Genomic DNA, 16,506 nt, shown 5'->3' with positions numbered 1-16,506 from the left:
TCTTACAGCTACATCCTCTGACCTCAAGCACAAATTCCCTCCTTTACCCCTTCTTTCCCTGGTTACTCAATCCTTTTTGATCTCGGCATAAAAAGACTTGGATTTTTTTTAAATCTGACTTCCCAAAGCCATTTTGTGGCCCCTTATGGCCCTTCAAATTACCCACAAGTTCTTTCCTATTTGCTTTATATTCTGAAACCTTACATACACTTTCTTTTGTTTTTGTCCAAATTTCTTTAGTTCCTCCTTCCTCCTCCAGAAAGATGTTGACAGGTGGAATACCTACTGCGACCCCATAATGGACCCTCTAATGCAGTGATATTATTTCGAGGAAGTGACAACACAATTAAGCTACATAGGATAAAACAGTGCTGCATTTTCTTTTTGCAGCAGTCCTAGATTGACTATCCTTATACCTTCTAAGGCTGACTTGCGTGAAACATGTTTTATTTTATCCTGTCTAATTACTGTCATAGAAGAAGATAAGTATGCTAGAATTTATTAATAACCTACTTCCTATTCAGATTATTACCAACCCACCAGCTAAAATGTTATTTCTTTTTTTTATGCAGAGAAATGTGGTGAAATTTTATGTGTCCGACAGAATAATTTGCTTGAGATCATTTTAATCTTTTATTGGACCCGGAGACATGGTCACAATCTAGGTCCAGAGCCTTCAGCAATTCATTGCTGATTTAAAAATATTCAGTAATTAACCTCCTATGGTAACAACAAGGAAGAAGTTGCAGACTTCCTGTACAATTCATTCATTGCATGGTGCACAGTCAAATGGAATGGATTGGCTGTAGGGACATACGGATTGGCGGGGGGGTCTCGAACCCTCGGTTGGGCTAACGGGTCACGTGGTGCGGGAGCGCGAGGTATAGTTGTGTCTGGCGCCAAACTGGAGAGATGAGATTAGATTATATTAGCTAGTTAAGTAGTGTGTGTCCAAAGTAAGTGTGTTGCGTCTTGTCACGGTTTTTACCAAGAATAAAGTCTTTTGATAACATCGCTCGTTTTGGACTCACTACATTGGTGACCCCGAATGTAAGATCTGAAGCGAACACGCAGAATGTCACAGGTGGGAGCGAGCGCGGGCGAGGTTCACCTACTGCCGTTCTGGGCCCATCAGCCGCACCTGTGGTTTGTGCAGGTGGAATCCCAGTTCAATCTTAAGAGGGTGGAGAAAGACCAGGAGAAGTTCCACCACCTGGTGAGCTGTCTGCAGGCGGAGGTGGCTGCGCGGGTCAGTCAATATCTGACCAGTCCACCCCAAACAGAGCAGTACGTGGGGCTCAAGAGGCTCCTACTGAGGACTTTCGGCTGGAGCCAGAACCAGCGGGCTCTGAAGCTCCTCCATTTACCAGAGCTGGGGCAGCGGCTACCATCGGAGTTGATGACCGAGATGCTGACCTTGGTGGGCGACCATCAGCCGTGCATGGTTTTCGAAGCGGCTTTTCGGGAGAAACTACCCAGGGACGTCAGGTTAGTGTTGGCCGACGTCTCGTTTGAAGATCCGGTAGCGTTCGCCGAGAAAGCCGACGCGCTCGTCAGGGAGCGGCACACCCGAGACGACCCGGTTAATCGGGTCTCGAGGCCCAGCGGCAGTCGGTGGAGCGGCCGAGAGAGCGACGCATCGGCCGCTATTTCGCAGTCAGCCCGCCAAGAAGGGGCTGCGGAACATGTTTATTGGTCGCGGGCTCGAGCAACAGGGCCGAATAGGCGCGGCTGGTGTTTCTTCCATCGGCGGTGGGGCAGTGAGGCCCGAAGCTGCAGAGCCCCGTGTGCGTTTCCGGGAAATGCCTGGGCCGATCGAATGTAGAGGCAGTCTCGATTGGCCGTAATTGCCGCCTCTATGCGACGGACCAAGGTACCGGGATCGTTTTTCTGGTGGATACGGGAGCGGTTGTGAGTATTGTGCCACCCTACGACTGCGAAGTTCAAGCGGGGCGGAAGGGGCTGCCCCTCATTGCGGTGAACGGTAGCCCCATCCGCACTTACGGTAAAAGGGCTATGTCCCTGTCCTTCGAGTTCAGGACCTACCGTCGGGATTTCATCGTGGCGGATGTGGACCAGGCCATTTTGGGTGCGGATTTTCTATGGGCGTTTTCGTTGGTCGTAGACGTCCGCGGTAGGGGCCTGCAGCCCTCGGCTGGCGTACGGCCCCGGTACGGGGCCTGCGGCCCCTCCAAGCAACCTCCCCACCCAGTTCAGCGATCCAGGCCATCACCACGGCCCCCGGTCAGTTCGATGCAGTCCTAGCGGATTTCCCGCAGCTCCTCATTCAGCGGTTCGATGCACCTTCCGAGAAGCATGGGGTTGTGCATTTCATTCCGACCGAGGGGCCGCCGGTTTTTGCCCGGGCACGGTGCCTCCCACCCGACAAGCTGGCCATGGCTCGAGAGGAGTTCTTGAACTTGGAGAGGCTGGGAATTGTGCGGCCTTCAAGTAGTCCGTGGGCCTCCCCCTTGCATATGGTTTCCAAAGCATCTGGGGGGTGGAGACCATGTGGGGATTTCCGACGATTTAACGCGGCAACACGGCAGGACCGCTATCCGATTCCGCACATACAGGACTTCTCAGCCAGCCTGGAGGGGGCTATAATTTTTTCAAAGATCGATTTAGTGCGGGGATATCATCAGATCCCGGTCCACCCGCCGGACATTCCAAAGACGGCTACCATTACTCCGTTCGGGTTGTTTGAGTGGTTGCGCATGCCTTTCGGCCTTAAAAACGCACCTCAGGCATTCCAGCGTCTGATGGACCGTGTGGGTCGAGGTTTGCCGTTCGTGTTTATTTACCTCGATGACATTTTGATTGCCAGCCGTTTGGTCCAGGAGCACTTAGTCCACCTCCGCACTATATTCCAGAGGCTGCAGGACCACGGCCTGATTCTGCACCCGGCCAAATGCCAATTCGGCCTGTCGGCGGTAGATTTTATGGGTCACCGGGTTACACCGGCCGGTGCCACTCCTTTGCCAGCTAAGGTGGACGCGGTCCGCTCTTTTCCACGCCCTACTACCATCAAGGGTTTGCAGGAATTCATGGGCATGGTGAACTTTTATCACCGGTTCGTGCCTGCAGCAGCTCGGGTCATGCGCCCCCTTTTTCAATGCCTCGCGGGTAACCCCGCTGAGTTGGTATGGTCCGCAGCTGCAGAGACGGCTTTTGTCGCGGTCAAACAGGCCCTCGGCAACGCCACCATGCTAGTACACCCGCGCTCCTCCGCCCCCACGGCGCTGACGGTGGACGCCTCAGACGTGGCGGTGGGTGGGGTTTTGGAGCAGCAGGTCGAAGGTCAATGGCAGCCCCTGGCGTTTTTCAGCCGGCAGCTCTCACGAGCCGAGCTCAAATATAGTGCATTTGATAGGGAGCTCCTGGCCCTCTATTTAGCAGTCCGCCACTTCCGTTATTTTTTGGAAGGCCGTTCTTTTGTGGCCTACACGGATCACAAACCTCTGACATTCGCTTTTGCTAAGGTTTCTGATCCGTGGTCGGCTCGCCAGCAGCAGCACCTCACCCTGATTTCGGAATTTACCACCGATGTCCGTCATATTGCGGGTAGGCTTAATGCTGTTGCTGATGCCCTGTCCCGGCCGGCCATTCCCTCCGTAGCCATGGTAGGCGGACAGGTGGATTTCCAGGAGCTAGCGGAGGCTCAGCGCCTGGAAGGAACTGCCGGGGTGTACGCCTCCACAGCCTCGGGACTGCGTTTGGAACAGGTGGCGTGTGGCCCCACAGGTACCAAGTTGTGGTGCGACGTTTCCCTTCCACGCCCTCGCCCGGTGGTGCCTGCCGCCCTGCGGCGTAAGGTTTTTGAGGCCATTCATGGCCTGGCACATCCGTCCATCAGGGCGACTTCAGCCATGGTGGCCGCCCGGTTTGTCTGGCACGGCCTGCGGAAGCAGGTGGCGGCCTGGGCACGTGCCTGCATTCCGTGCCAGACCTCCAAAGTTCATCGCCATGTCCAGCCCCCATACCAGAGATTCGAGGTTCCCCCAGTCCGTTTTTTCCACATCCACGTGGATTTGGTGGGTCCATTGCCCTATTCCAGGGGTTATACTCATCTGCTGATGGTGGTGGATCGGTTTACACGTTGGCCGGAGGCGCTCCTATTGTCGGACACCTCGGCGGCCTCCTGTGCACGGGCCCTGGCGTTGCATTGGGTGGCCTGTTTCGGCGTCCCGGCTATCAACACCACAGATCGGGGAGCCCAGTTCACCTCCTCCCTCTGGGCCGCGCTGGCACAGCTGTATGGGTCTCGCTTACAGCAGACCACCGCCTACCATCCCCAATCCAACGGGATGGTGGAGCGTTTCCATCGGCAGCTGAAGGCGTCCCTCTGTGCCCGACTGACCGGCCACGATTGGGCTGACCAGCTGCCTTGGGTCCTCCTCGGCATTCGTACGGCCCCAAAGGCCGAGCTAGGCACATCCTCGGCCGAGCTCGTCTACGGTTCGTCCCTGCGGGTGCCGGGTGACATTCTCCCTTCCGCCCCCGCCTTGCCGCCGCCCGTCACGTAGGTGTTGGGTTCCCTCCGGGCACGGGTGGGTTCTCTGGCTCCAGTCCCGACCTCCAGGCACAGAAGCACGGCAGTCCACGTCCCGTCGGACTTGCGGGACTGCGATTTCGTGTTCCTTCGGAAAGATTCCCACCGCCCCCCTCTTCGGCCGGTTTATCAGGGCCCGTTCCAGGTGCTTAAAAGAGGGGCTGTCACCTTCACCTTGCAGGTGGGCAATCGCCAGGAGCTCGTTTCGGTATCCCGGCTCAAGCCGGCCCATTTGGACCAGGACCTCCCTGTGTCGGTGGCTCAGCCTCCGCGCAGGGGCCGGCCTGTGGCCGCCCCACTGGTCCCGCCAGCGGCGCCTTGTTTGCCACCTCTCGGCCCCCCGCCGCCTATGGTTGGGCCCGGGCCGCCGTTCCCGATCAAGCGCTCTCCGTCGCCTACGCCCTCCGCTTCCGTGCCCCCTCCATCGCCTCTGGCGGCGGCGCCCTCCCCGCCTCCCATCACGTTGACGGTATCGGTTTCCCCCCTCTGTACGCGTTCCGGGAGGGAGGTCCGGGCACCTGTGAGGTACGGTTTCGAGGGTTCTGGGGGGGGGTCATGTAGGGACATACGGATTGGCGGGGGGGGGTCTCGAACCCTCGGTTGGGCTAACGGGTCACGTGGTGCGGGAGCGCGAGGTATAGTTGTGTCTGGCGCCAAACTGGAGAGATGAGATTATATTATATTAGCTAGTTAAGTAGTATGTGTCCAAAGTAAGTGCGTTGCGTCTTGTCACGGTTTTTACCAAGAATAAAGTCTTTTGATAACATCGCTCGTTTTGGACTCACTACATGGCCTTATTAATTCCAACCCGCATTAAAGATGTGGTGATTGCAAGCTACAGTAGCTACTGGTAGGTTTACTTAATTTCAAATTGTGTTGTGTGTTTATAGTATATAATATTATAAGAAGACTTACTTCTTTAATTGTTGAGTTGAAGTGGATCTCCTGTTTACTCGGGTCTGTGTGCCATAAAAGGAAATATTTAGAACACAATACAAACCCTTTGATAAAAAGGCACTTGTTAAGCTTAAGACTCATTCCTACTGTAACCATTGCTAATTTGACAGACGTCATTTACTGAATGGATGAATGTCGTTTATTCAACTACTGTATCAGTTATTACTAATGAATAGTCTGATGCATATCAACATACATTATTCCGGTCCCATGCCTGTGACAATTAAATACTTCTGATCTCTTGAACACAAGACAGAAGCATGATAATTATCCATAATATCATAGAGGGTATGTTGTGGCCAGATCCTGTAACATTACTACAGTAGGATAAAGATCCTGTTTGTCCCTACAAAAAGCACATGTTTTGACCTAATTTTGTTTAAAAGTATGCCTTTAAAATTTAAATCGGAATGCAGTTATAATGAACATTTTGGACTTTGAATCTTTTAAAAAATATGGCTGTAAAAAAATAGTAATTCAATTTTCAAAGCAGCCTATCTATGAAATAGCAATGTCTGAAACACATTCCATTGATTCCAGCGAGCAAAAGCAAGCTTGATGCCATTGTTGGCTTTTCTCACCACTAAAATATGATACATCCAAATATTTTAGTTTTTGGTATCACAAGCTTTGCTGCAAGCATTTAAGGCTTTGAGAAAGTGATGTTCAACTGCCTTCTTGCATACGAACATACAAAACCTTCAATTGGGAGGAAAAGGCCTTTTGGCCCCTCAAGCCTGCTCAACCATTTAATAAGGTGATCTTACTGGCTGGTATATTCTGGTGAAGGTTTTCTTACAGAGCTGTTGGGACGCGCTGTTGGGATTTATTAATGATGAATAAATTAATGAAGACCTATTAATGATGAAGGAAACCAATATATTTCTAAATCACAATGCCCCATAGGATTGAAGCAAGACCTCACCACTTGAGTATTCGATTTCCCTAGAAATAAATTATAACATTCTGTTAGATTCTTAATGATTTAAAGATGTAGGAATGCATGTCTCTTTGTCTGTCTGAGCTCTGGAATTTCATTTAATTAGTTTGGGTTTCGAATCTGGGTGACACTGTACATATCCAGGCAAGTAAAGACTATTCCAATACACTCCTGACATGTCCTGAAAGATGGTGGCTGGTTCAACTGAGTTGCTAGTCAATATGATTCCCAAGTTATCAGTGGTGAAGGACCCATCAATGATAATGCTATTAAATATCAAGGGAAGGTGAATACACTCATCCTTGTTGAAAATAGTAATTGTCTATCACTTTTGTGGTATAAATGGAACTTGCCACGCATCAGTAAGTAACTGAATGTTGTTCAGGTCTTGTTGCATAATTTCATGGACTGCGTCATTTGAGGAGGAAGTGAATGCTGTGGAACCAGAGAAAGTATCCCCACTTCTGATTTCATAATGGAACAAAGATCATTGATGAACTAGTTGAAGATGGTGGGTCTAAGGCACAGCCTTCATGAATTCCTAAGGCTGTTCTCAAACAACCACTACCAACTCTCAGGCCTACTCCCTCTCAGCTGCTTAGCTTTGGTGGGAGAGGTCATATTCAACAGTTGTGTACAAGGAGACTGGCAGAGCACAAGCATTATTCCATGAGGACAGCATTTCACCCTTTTGAAGGCAGCTCATTGTTCCAGGGTACAGATACCACACACATGATCGAGATGCAGGTAAGGGAGGAGGTGAAGGGTTGCCTTATTGATATGGGAAGACATAACTACACTGCTTAGAGAGGACATTCTGGGGGAATCATCCAGTGATGCGAAATGGGTAGTACTCAGAAACAGGAAGGAAATGATCACTTTGATGGGACTGTTTTATAGGCCTCCCATTAGTCATCAGGAATTAGAGGAGCAGATATGTAGGGAAATTGCAGATAGCTGTAAGAATAATAGATGTAACAATAATAAGTATTATGTGCAATTCTGGTTGCCTGGTTTGATGAAGTATGTCATTGTTGGAAAAGGTGGCGTACAGATTCACCAGGATGTTGCCTGGACTTCTGAGTTTGAGTTAAAGGGAGGAGCAGGATAAACTGGAACTTTCTTCTTTAGAATGCATGAGGCGGAGGCATGTCCTTATTGAAGTATGCAAAATCATGTAGAGCACAGGCAAAGTGAATGCTCGCAGCCTTTTTCCCAGGGTAGAGGATTCTAAACCTAGAGGTATAGGCTAAAGGTGAGTGGGAAGAAATTTAAGAGGATCCTCATGGGCAACAATTTCACTCAGAGGGTAGTTTGTATCTGGAATGAGCTGCCAGGGGAACTTACAGAAGCAGATTGAATTCTCTGGCGTTCTAGGTGCTGGAGGATGAAGTGCAGGCTTAGGTTGACTGCGTCATCCACTAATCTATTGGCCCGGTATGTAAACTCCAGGGGGTCCAGCAGGGGGTTTGTGATATTTTTCAGGCGGGCCAGTACGTCTTTCAAGTGTCTTCATGATTACAGAGGTCAGTGCGACAGGCCTGTAGTAATTAAGACCAGTAATCCTTGGCTTGTTGGGTATGGGAATAATAGTGGAGACTTTGAAGCAGGCAGGGACAGTGCAGGTTTGCAGGGACCGATTGAAAATGTCTGTGTAGACTGGTGCCAGTTGTTCGGCACAGAGCTTGATGGTAGAGGAAGAAATATTGTCCGGTCCTGGCGATTTCTGTTTTTTCTGTCTCCTGAATAGCTTTTCCACCTCCTCAATTGTTATTGTTAGAGATGGGGAAGTGGCCAGACTGATGTTGGGCAGCAAGGAGGAGGTGGGTAGTGGACGAGGGCCCAAATTTTGCAGATGGAGTCAGGCTGTAAGTTGGTGTCAAGTGATAATTGGGGAGGACTGTTTGGGGAAGGGTCCAGTCTTTGCAGACTGGAGTCAGGCTGTAAGTGGGTGTGAAGTGGTGATTGGGGATGAGTGGGTGGGGGAGGGAGGGAGGGAGGGGGTACCGGGGTTATGTTTCTGTCTATCAAACCTGCAGTAGAACTTGTTCAGGTCATTGGTCAGCTGACAATTGTCCAAGGAGCGGGGGGTTTTCCTCTTGCAATCCTTCCACACTGAAGAAGAGTCATTAGCTGAGAACTTGCTCCTCAACTTCTCAGAGTAACCTTTCCTTGGCAGTTCTGATTCCTCTTCTCAGCTTGTACTTAGCCTGCCTGTAGAGGTCTGCATCCCCGCTCCTGTAGGCCTCATCTTTAGACTGGCGGAGCTGTCTGAGTTCTGCTGTAAACCAGGGCGTGTCGTTATTGAACCTGATCCGGGTCCTAGTGGGAATGCAACTGTCCCCACAAAAGCTGACATGATGTCATGGTGTCTGTATATTCATCGAGGTTTGTGGTTGCTTCCCTGAACACATTCCAATCAACGAATGTCAACGAGTACTCTCTAAAACATCTATAGGTGGACAGTAGAGAGCATATTTACCGATATACATCATGGTCTGGTTAGGCAACTCGAATGCCTAGGACAGAATATTGCAAAAAGTGGTGACACTGCCCAGGCCATCACTGGTACTGACCTCCCCATTACTGAAGGGATCTATAGGAGTCGCTGCATCAAAGACCCACGCCACCCTGGCCACATGCTGGCTCCCCACCTACCCATTGTTTGAGGTTCTGCGGTGATGGTAGCACATCGTAAATAGCCCCAATAAGAAAACTTACATGACCCACCACCATGCACCACAGGTCCTTTCAGAAAAACTGTGTTCACATATCAATTGTGCTGTTGCAAGTAAGAATATCATCATTCCGTTTTGGGACATATTATAATAAAACTTTCTTGATTCATAACTTGATTCACCTTCCCCTAGCTAACAATGATCTATTCTACATTTTCCTTGATCCACGTCCCCTTTGATCTCTAATTTTCAAACTTCTTACTCTTCACATCTTTCGTTTCTCTTTCACCTGACTCAGTCCGAGCAAGGGTCTCGACCCGAAACATCACCTATTCCTTCTATCCAGAGATGCTGCCTGTCCCACTTTAGTTACTCCAGCATTTTGTGCCTATCTCCAAATGTTCCTTCTCTATTTTGAGCAACCACAAGGAAAGGGTTCCTACAAATGGTGGGGATGCATTTCCTCAGCCCATCTGGTAACTGTTTGCCAAGTCAGTGCTAAGGGTACACAGTCTGTTTCAGGACTCTGGCGTCAAGCATGCAAACAATGTAGCTTATCCATCAGACAAGAAGTATTTAGGGCCTCAGTGCTGAGGATGTTGGCCAATGAGAGAATGATGCATTTGTTTCTTAATTACTTGTCATTCCTGTATTCTAATTTCCCGTGATCACGTCTTCTCTTCTCAGGCAGCCATTTGACTTGATGACTTGCTTCCATATCAGTTCTGTGGGATCCACAGATTAAGGTAGACAGGAGTCATAGTGTGGATAGACAAAAATAGCTGGAGTAACTCAGCGGGACAGGCAGCATCTCTGGAGAGAAGGAATGGGTGACATTTTGGGTCGTGACCCTTTTTTCAGTGTGGAAACAGGCTCATCAGCCCAACTGTCTAAATGCTTTTTAAATGTTGGAATAGTACCTACCTCAAATACCTCCTCCGGCAGCTCAATCCAAATACCCACCACCCTTTGTGGAAAAAAAGTTACCCCTCAGGATCTTATTAAATCGTCTCCCCCTCACCTTAAACCTATGTCCTCTGGTTCTCAATTCTGCTACTCTGGGCAAGAGATTGTGCGTTTGCCTGTTCTATTCCTCTCACGATTTTGTTTACACTTCTATAAGATCACCCCTCAGTCCTAGCCTGGTCAGCCATTCCCTAAAACTCAGGCCCTTGAATCCCGGCAACATCCTTGTAAATGTTCTCTGCAATTCCAGCTTGACATCTTTTCTATAACATGGTGCCCAGAACTGAACACAAATGTGGCTTCACCAATGTCTTATATAACTGCAAAATGACCCACCCATCTTCCATACTCAATAATCTGACTGATGAAGGAGGAACACCACTGTATGGGGAAGGATAGCTTGGAATGATTTTGGACCACATACCCTGCGTGAGATCATTTCAGAGCTTTGAGATGCCTGCTGTAGGTAGTTAATTTCTCAGATGCACACAGGAGGGCAGCGACAACTGCTGACTGTAGACCCAGAACAGTGCCAGTTTTAGGTTTAGTGATATAGTGTGGACACAGGCCCTCTGGCCCACCGAGTCCGCACCAACCAGCAATCCCCACACGCTGACACGAGTCCTACATACACTGGGGACAATTTACATTTATCCCAAGCCAATTAACCTACAAACCTGTACGTCTTTGGAGTGTGGGGATGAAACTGAAGATCTCGGAGAAAACACATGCAGGTTAGGAGGAGAATGTACAAACTCCATACAGACGGCACCCATAGTCAGGATTGAACCCGGGACCCGGGGCTCTGGCGCTTTAGGGGAGAAACTCTGCTACTGCGCAGCGCCCTAATTTAATAAGAGAGATATTTTCATATTTATTTTCATATTTCAAATACAGTGCGGAAACAGGCCTTTTCGGCCCACCAAGTCCGTACCGCCCAGTGATCCCCGCACATTAACACTATCCTACAAACACTAGGGACCATTTTTACATTTACCCAGTCAATTAACCTACATACCTGTACGTCTTTGGAGTGTGGGAGGAAACCGAAGATCTCGGAGAAAACCCACGCAGGTCACGGGGAGAACGTACAAACTCCTTACAGTACAGCACCCGTAGTCACTATGGTGATAATTAATTTTACCTTCATTGGGTCCTGAGATGTGGGAAGTGATATACATTTTTCAGAGTTTCACTGCTGACATAAACTATCGACAAGCTATGTTGTACGGCAGAAGAAGGTTGGAAAATAAACTATATGTATAACACATTATTATGTATGTTTCAGTGAACATCAACAATGACTTAGAACATGGCCTCCAAATGTATGTAGCAGTAACATTTTGAGAAGGATGCTACATACCCCCGGGATGACACCATGTCGACAATGACTATGACAATGTCAATAACAGTCGCAGTAGGTTGAACTCACATAATATGGTTTGTTTATAGCAAGAAGAAACTCCAGGTCCACGTGGGAGTGCTGTTCCTCATGGCCAGTGCGCATGTGAGGAGGGGCTGGCGATATAGAGATTGTCCCAGCAGCTCAGTCCTCGTCTCGAAGTAGAAAGCATGGTGATCGCAAGCCTGTCCCTGCCTCGATTGCGGGTGCTGGCAGTTTCAGGCTTGTCCTGGCAGCTCAGCTTTGGGCTTGAAGGAGGAGGTGCAGCAATCCCAGGCTTATCCCTGGAGTTCACGCTTGCCTTGAGAGGGGGTGCTGGCAGTCTCAGGCTTGACCTGACGCCTCAGTCTTTGCTTCTGTGTGGGTGAAGTCCCTCATTGTCTGTGGGCAGGTAAGAGGTGATGGCAGTCTCAGGCATGCCCCAGCCACTCCGTCTTGGACTTAGTGGAGGTACCGGCTGTCTAAGGCTTGTACCAGCAACACAAACAGTGGCACTGATGGTCTCAGGTTTGTCCCAGTGACTCAGTCTTCCTCTGAACCCGCAACAGGGGAATACACAGGGCCGGATTAACATAGTAGCAAAAGTAGCATTTGCTACGGGCCCCGCAATTTAGAGGGCTCCCGCGCTAAATGCTTGAAATCAGCATCCCACTGAGGGGCACTGTGTTGCACACTCCGCTCCCCAACCACCACGGTTTGAACGTATTGGAGGGCTGCACGGACCAATCGGCAGCGGACGCGTCACCACCCTGCTCGGCTGGTGGCGGCCGCCCGGGCCGGGAGGCGGGTTGCTGCGCGGCCTCTGTTGGGGGCTCCCAACAAGGTGTGGTGTTGGTCAGCGAGGTCTTGAAATCCCAGGTTTGGATGTGTAGGTTTGGGCTGACTGGGTGTGGAGTTTGGCAGAAATGCTGCGGGAAAGGTTCAGCGGGGTCAGAAAGAGAAACAGAGTTAATGCTTCGAGTTGGCGACCTGTCGTCATTCCCAAATCACTTTAAGTCGGACAGTGTAGCATTGTGATGGAAGGTGGTTTCTAAAGTGCAAGTGGGGATCTCTGCAGAGTATGGGAAGGAAATACATCACATCCTTGCATTGGGTGGCGATTGCAGTGAGGGTGAGTGTGGCCAGTACCTGCTCCATGTGTATGGTGGCGCTGGAGACAAGGGCAGCTCTCTCGGTGTTGGTGGTGCCGGCTGCACACCATGTTCCCATTGGGACAGCTCGGCCTCCTAGTGGCTGGCGCCTCCCTCTCTTGCGAGCCGGGCTCGCCTGCTTCGACAGGAAAAAATGTTCCCAATGTTAGGCGAGTCCAGAACCAGGGGCCAGAGTCTTAGAATAAAGGGGAGGTCATTTAAAACTGAGGGGAGAAGGAACTTTTTCACCCAGAGAGTTGTGAATTTGTGGAATTCTCTGCCACAGAGGGCAGTGGAGGCCAAATCACTGGATGGATTTAAGAGAGAGTTAGATAGAGCTTTAGGGACTAGTGGAATCAAGGGATACGGGGAGAAGGCAGGCACGGGTTACTGATTGTGGATGATCAGCCATGGTCACAATGAATGACGGTGCTGGCACGAAGGGCCGAATGGCCTCCTCCTGCACCTATTTTCTATGTTTCTATGACCCCGGGCGCCACCGACATCATGTGCAGGTTTGCTGGGGACGCTGTCTTAGTCTGTGGGATCTGGGGAGGGGAAAGGAATCCGGGGCCCCTGCGGCTTCCCACCCACCCAAATAACCAACCAAACATGCCCTCCAGGACAGCAGAGTCTGGCTCGGTTTGTCGGCTGCTACGGGGAATTGAGCCGGACTGTCATTGGGGAACCTGTGATTGGTGTCGGGGAATGGCTCGGTTTCTGACTGGTTTTTGTGGATTGGACGGATTCCCACGGGTTTGGGCAGTTTGAGTGGATTGTGGCCCGCTGCGTGACTTGGAGGCACTGATTTAATGTTGCTCCCTCAGAGGGAGCGGCTTTAAATCGGTGCTTCAGGGTCTCGCAGCTGGTTGCAGTCCACTTGGATTGCTTGAACCTGCAGGAATTCGTCCAATCCACGGGGAGCGGTCAGGGACTGGGTCATTCTTTAACGCTGGTCGCGGGTTCCCCATTGACAGTCTGGTTTGGTTCCTTGCAGCAGCTGGTGGACCGAGCCAGACTCTGCTGTCTTGGAGGGCATGTTTGGTTGGTTGGTTGGGTGGGCGGGAAGTCGCCGGGTTTTTTGATTCCTTTCCCCACCCCAGAGCTTGCAGGCTGGGGCAACTTTCTTGGTAAACCTGCTCATAATGCCGGTGGAGTTTGTGGTTTTAATACCGGCGAGCCCGGCTCGCAAGAGAGGGAGGCGCCGGCCATCGGGAGGAACGGGGGCGGGAGGGACAGGCTGCCCCGATGGGAATATGGTGTGCAGCCGGCGTTGTTGACACTGGGAGAGCTGCCCTTGGTATCTCTAGTGCTATTGTATGTATCAAGTCAAGTCATGTTTATTTGTCACATACAAGATGCGCAGTGAAATGAAAGGTCACCCACAGTCCAGCAATAAGACCAATAAAAATAAGCAATTTCACACACAATCACCAACCAACACAACACAAAAAAAAGAAACATCCATCGCAGTGAGTCTCCTCCAGTCACCTCCTCACTATGATGGAAGGCCAGAATGCCTTTTCTCTTCCCCTGCCGTCTTCTCCCGCGGTCAGGCTGTTGAAGTTGCCATGTTCCAGGCCACGCCGGACGGTGAAAGGTCCACAGCGGGCCGAACCAAGTCCCGCGATCTTGGGAGGGCGAAGACGCTGCCGCTGCACGTCGGGGCGGTCGTGGCTCCCGACATTGAAGCCCCCACCGGGCAGAGAAAATCCCGCGGCCTATTTCATGCCGAGCCGGACGGTGAAAGGTCCATGGCGGGCCGACCCAAGCCCCGCGATCCGGGGCGGGTGAAGATGCTGCCGGAGCTCCAGATGTCAGCCCCCACCCAGCGGGCTGCGAGCTTCCGATATCCACGCGGCCCGCGACCGAAGCCCCCGGAGCCTCTGAAGTGTATGGAGCCACACTTGCTCACACTGCGGTCGTCGCCCAATGCAGGGGCGCGATGTGTTTCCTGCCCATACTCTACAGAAATCCCCACAGCATTTCTGTTGAATTTTGCACCGTTGGCCCAAGCCTGTGCATTTGAACCCTGATTTTGGGACCTAGCTGATTGTTGCTGCATTTTGTTGCGATTTCGGGGTGCCCCTAACTGAGGTTGCGTAGCAACTTGCCTCCCAGCCCGGGCGGCCGCCATTGGTGGAGCAGGGGCACATGGCTGCTGGCTGGGTGACGTCATCTTGTCCCGTATTTAAGGCCCCTTTATAACATATGCTGCGCACGAGGAAGCGGCCCCCGGAGCGCCGATCCCAGGCAAATATGCGGTGAATCTGGCCAGCCGCCACGGAGACTATTGTCAGCCGGCCTAGGCGTTTCCCGGGAACGTGCACAGCTGGTGGCATTGTTGGGCTGCAGCACCCCAGCGCTGGTGGTAATAGCACCAGTGCCTCCTGCTGGTGCTGGCTGGAGCTTGGTGGTGCAGGACTGCAGGTGCAGGACCCGCAACTGCCACGGGGGGCGATCTCACAGGCCTCCGGGGCGCAGCTGTCCACAGCTCCCCCGCCCGACCGGAGAAAATCGGGCGCTGCTCGTGTGACGTTTAGCGCGCTGATGTCATCCCGGCGCACCATCCACAGCGCGTCCGCGTGCCTGCCGAGGGCCCGGGTATCGTCAAAGGAGGCGTCGGTGAGCTGCAGGCGGATGTCGGCCAGCAGCAGATGCAGGTAAGTATACTCTAACATCAGGCACAGCTTGTGCCCGTCAAGTAGCGCGACCATCTCCTTCAGGAGGCTTGATGGGCGCCGGTCGCCTAGGTCCTGCATGTGGAGGAGCCTTTCAGCCCATTCCATTCTGGTAAGACCGTAAGTTTGGAGCAGCAGCTCCTTAAGGGCTGTATACTTATCGTGGGCCGGGGGGTCGTCGAGGAACTCTGTGACCTCTTCGGCCGTGTCCCGGTCAAGGGCTCCCACCAGGTGGAAAAAGCAAGTGTCGTCTGCCGTAATGCCCCGCAGCTGGAACTGAGCCTCCGCTTGGTGAAACCAAACGCGAGGTCGGGTGGTCCAGAATGTCGGCAGTTTGATGGAAACCGCGTCGACAGCTGTGGCCTGGTCGGCCTGTGAGGCGGACGGACGGTCGGGTTTCCATTTTGAGTCCATTATGTCAGGAATGGACCGTCGGGGGTCACCAATTGTGGCGCGTCGAAAAAGCTCGAAATAAAGGCGAGGAGCCGGGTATTTCAGGAGCGATGTGTTTAATGGGTTCTCTAGATCAGTCGAGTCTACCAGAGAGCGATTGCGCCTAAAACCCCGTCCTTTATACCCGTAGCAAAGGGCCGCCCCCCTGGACCAGTCCATTCCCGTGCCAAGGGGTCGGTAGTGGTATGGCCCGACCTTGGGAGCCGCCACAAGCCATTATATTGCACAGATTTGACCATAATAACCACAACAATAATTTGTATATAGTGTTTGTATGATGCCTAATGGGAAAATTTTAAGCAAAGTAATTAAGAAGTAGTTCTTTGTAAATTAATCTGTATTATAAATGAAATAAGAAATGGAGTGCACAGTTATTTCTTGCAACATTCTGTTTAATTTTTGGCCATTCTGATATAAATTATTTCAACAACACAACAATATTTAACAGTTAAATAATATTATGCTAAACCTTTACAAAATACGATTTAGGCTTAAGATTCACACAAAAGCTGGAGTAACTCAGCGGGTCGGGCAGCATCTCTGGAGAAAAGTAATAGGTGATGTTTTGGGTCGACACTTCTTCAGAATGAGAGTCAGGGGAAAGGGAAATGAGAGAGATAGAGCGAAATAGAACAAATGAATGAACGATGATCAAGGAAAGGTGGAGCCCACCATGGTCCATTGCTGACTGGGCTAGGTGATAATGAGTTATACAGACAGTGAAAAATGGACTAATGAACTGTAAAT

At 51.0% G+C, this 16,506-nt stretch overlaps 1 protein-coding gene across 6 annotated transcripts in view; it reads right to left on the bottom strand.

Annotated features, from left to right (window-relative positions):
• The window catches only part of tmem163a (transmembrane protein 163a), a 181,479-nt gene that overhangs the window by 90,674 nt on the left and 74,299 nt on the right, over window positions 1–16,506 (bottom strand). For 2 of the 6 annotated variants that reach the window (XM_078403422.1, XM_078403423.1), the window contains exon 2: window positions 5,468–5,511. The exons of 1 other annotated variant lie outside the window; for it this stretch is intronic. The gene's annotated coding sequence lies outside the window, so the exon portion shown is untranslated. Of the gene's footprint in view, window positions 1–5,467; window positions 5,512–11,525; window positions 11,630–12,623; window positions 12,726–16,506 lie in introns of those variants that run through there. 3 more of the 6 variants (XM_078403424.1, XM_078403426.1, XM_078403429.1) reach the window with 3 other exon arrangements.

Source organism: Rhinoraja longicauda, chromosome 8 (genome assembly GCF_053455715.1).
Source record: "Rhinoraja longicauda isolate Sanriku21f chromosome 8, sRhiLon1.1, whole genome shotgun sequence".
NCBI classification, from domain to species: Eukaryota; Metazoa; Chordata; class Chondrichthyes; order Rajiformes; family Arhynchobatidae; genus Rhinoraja; species Rhinoraja longicauda.
Note: the sequence above shows the minus strand (reverse complement) of the source record. Positions and strands in the feature narration are given on the sequence as shown.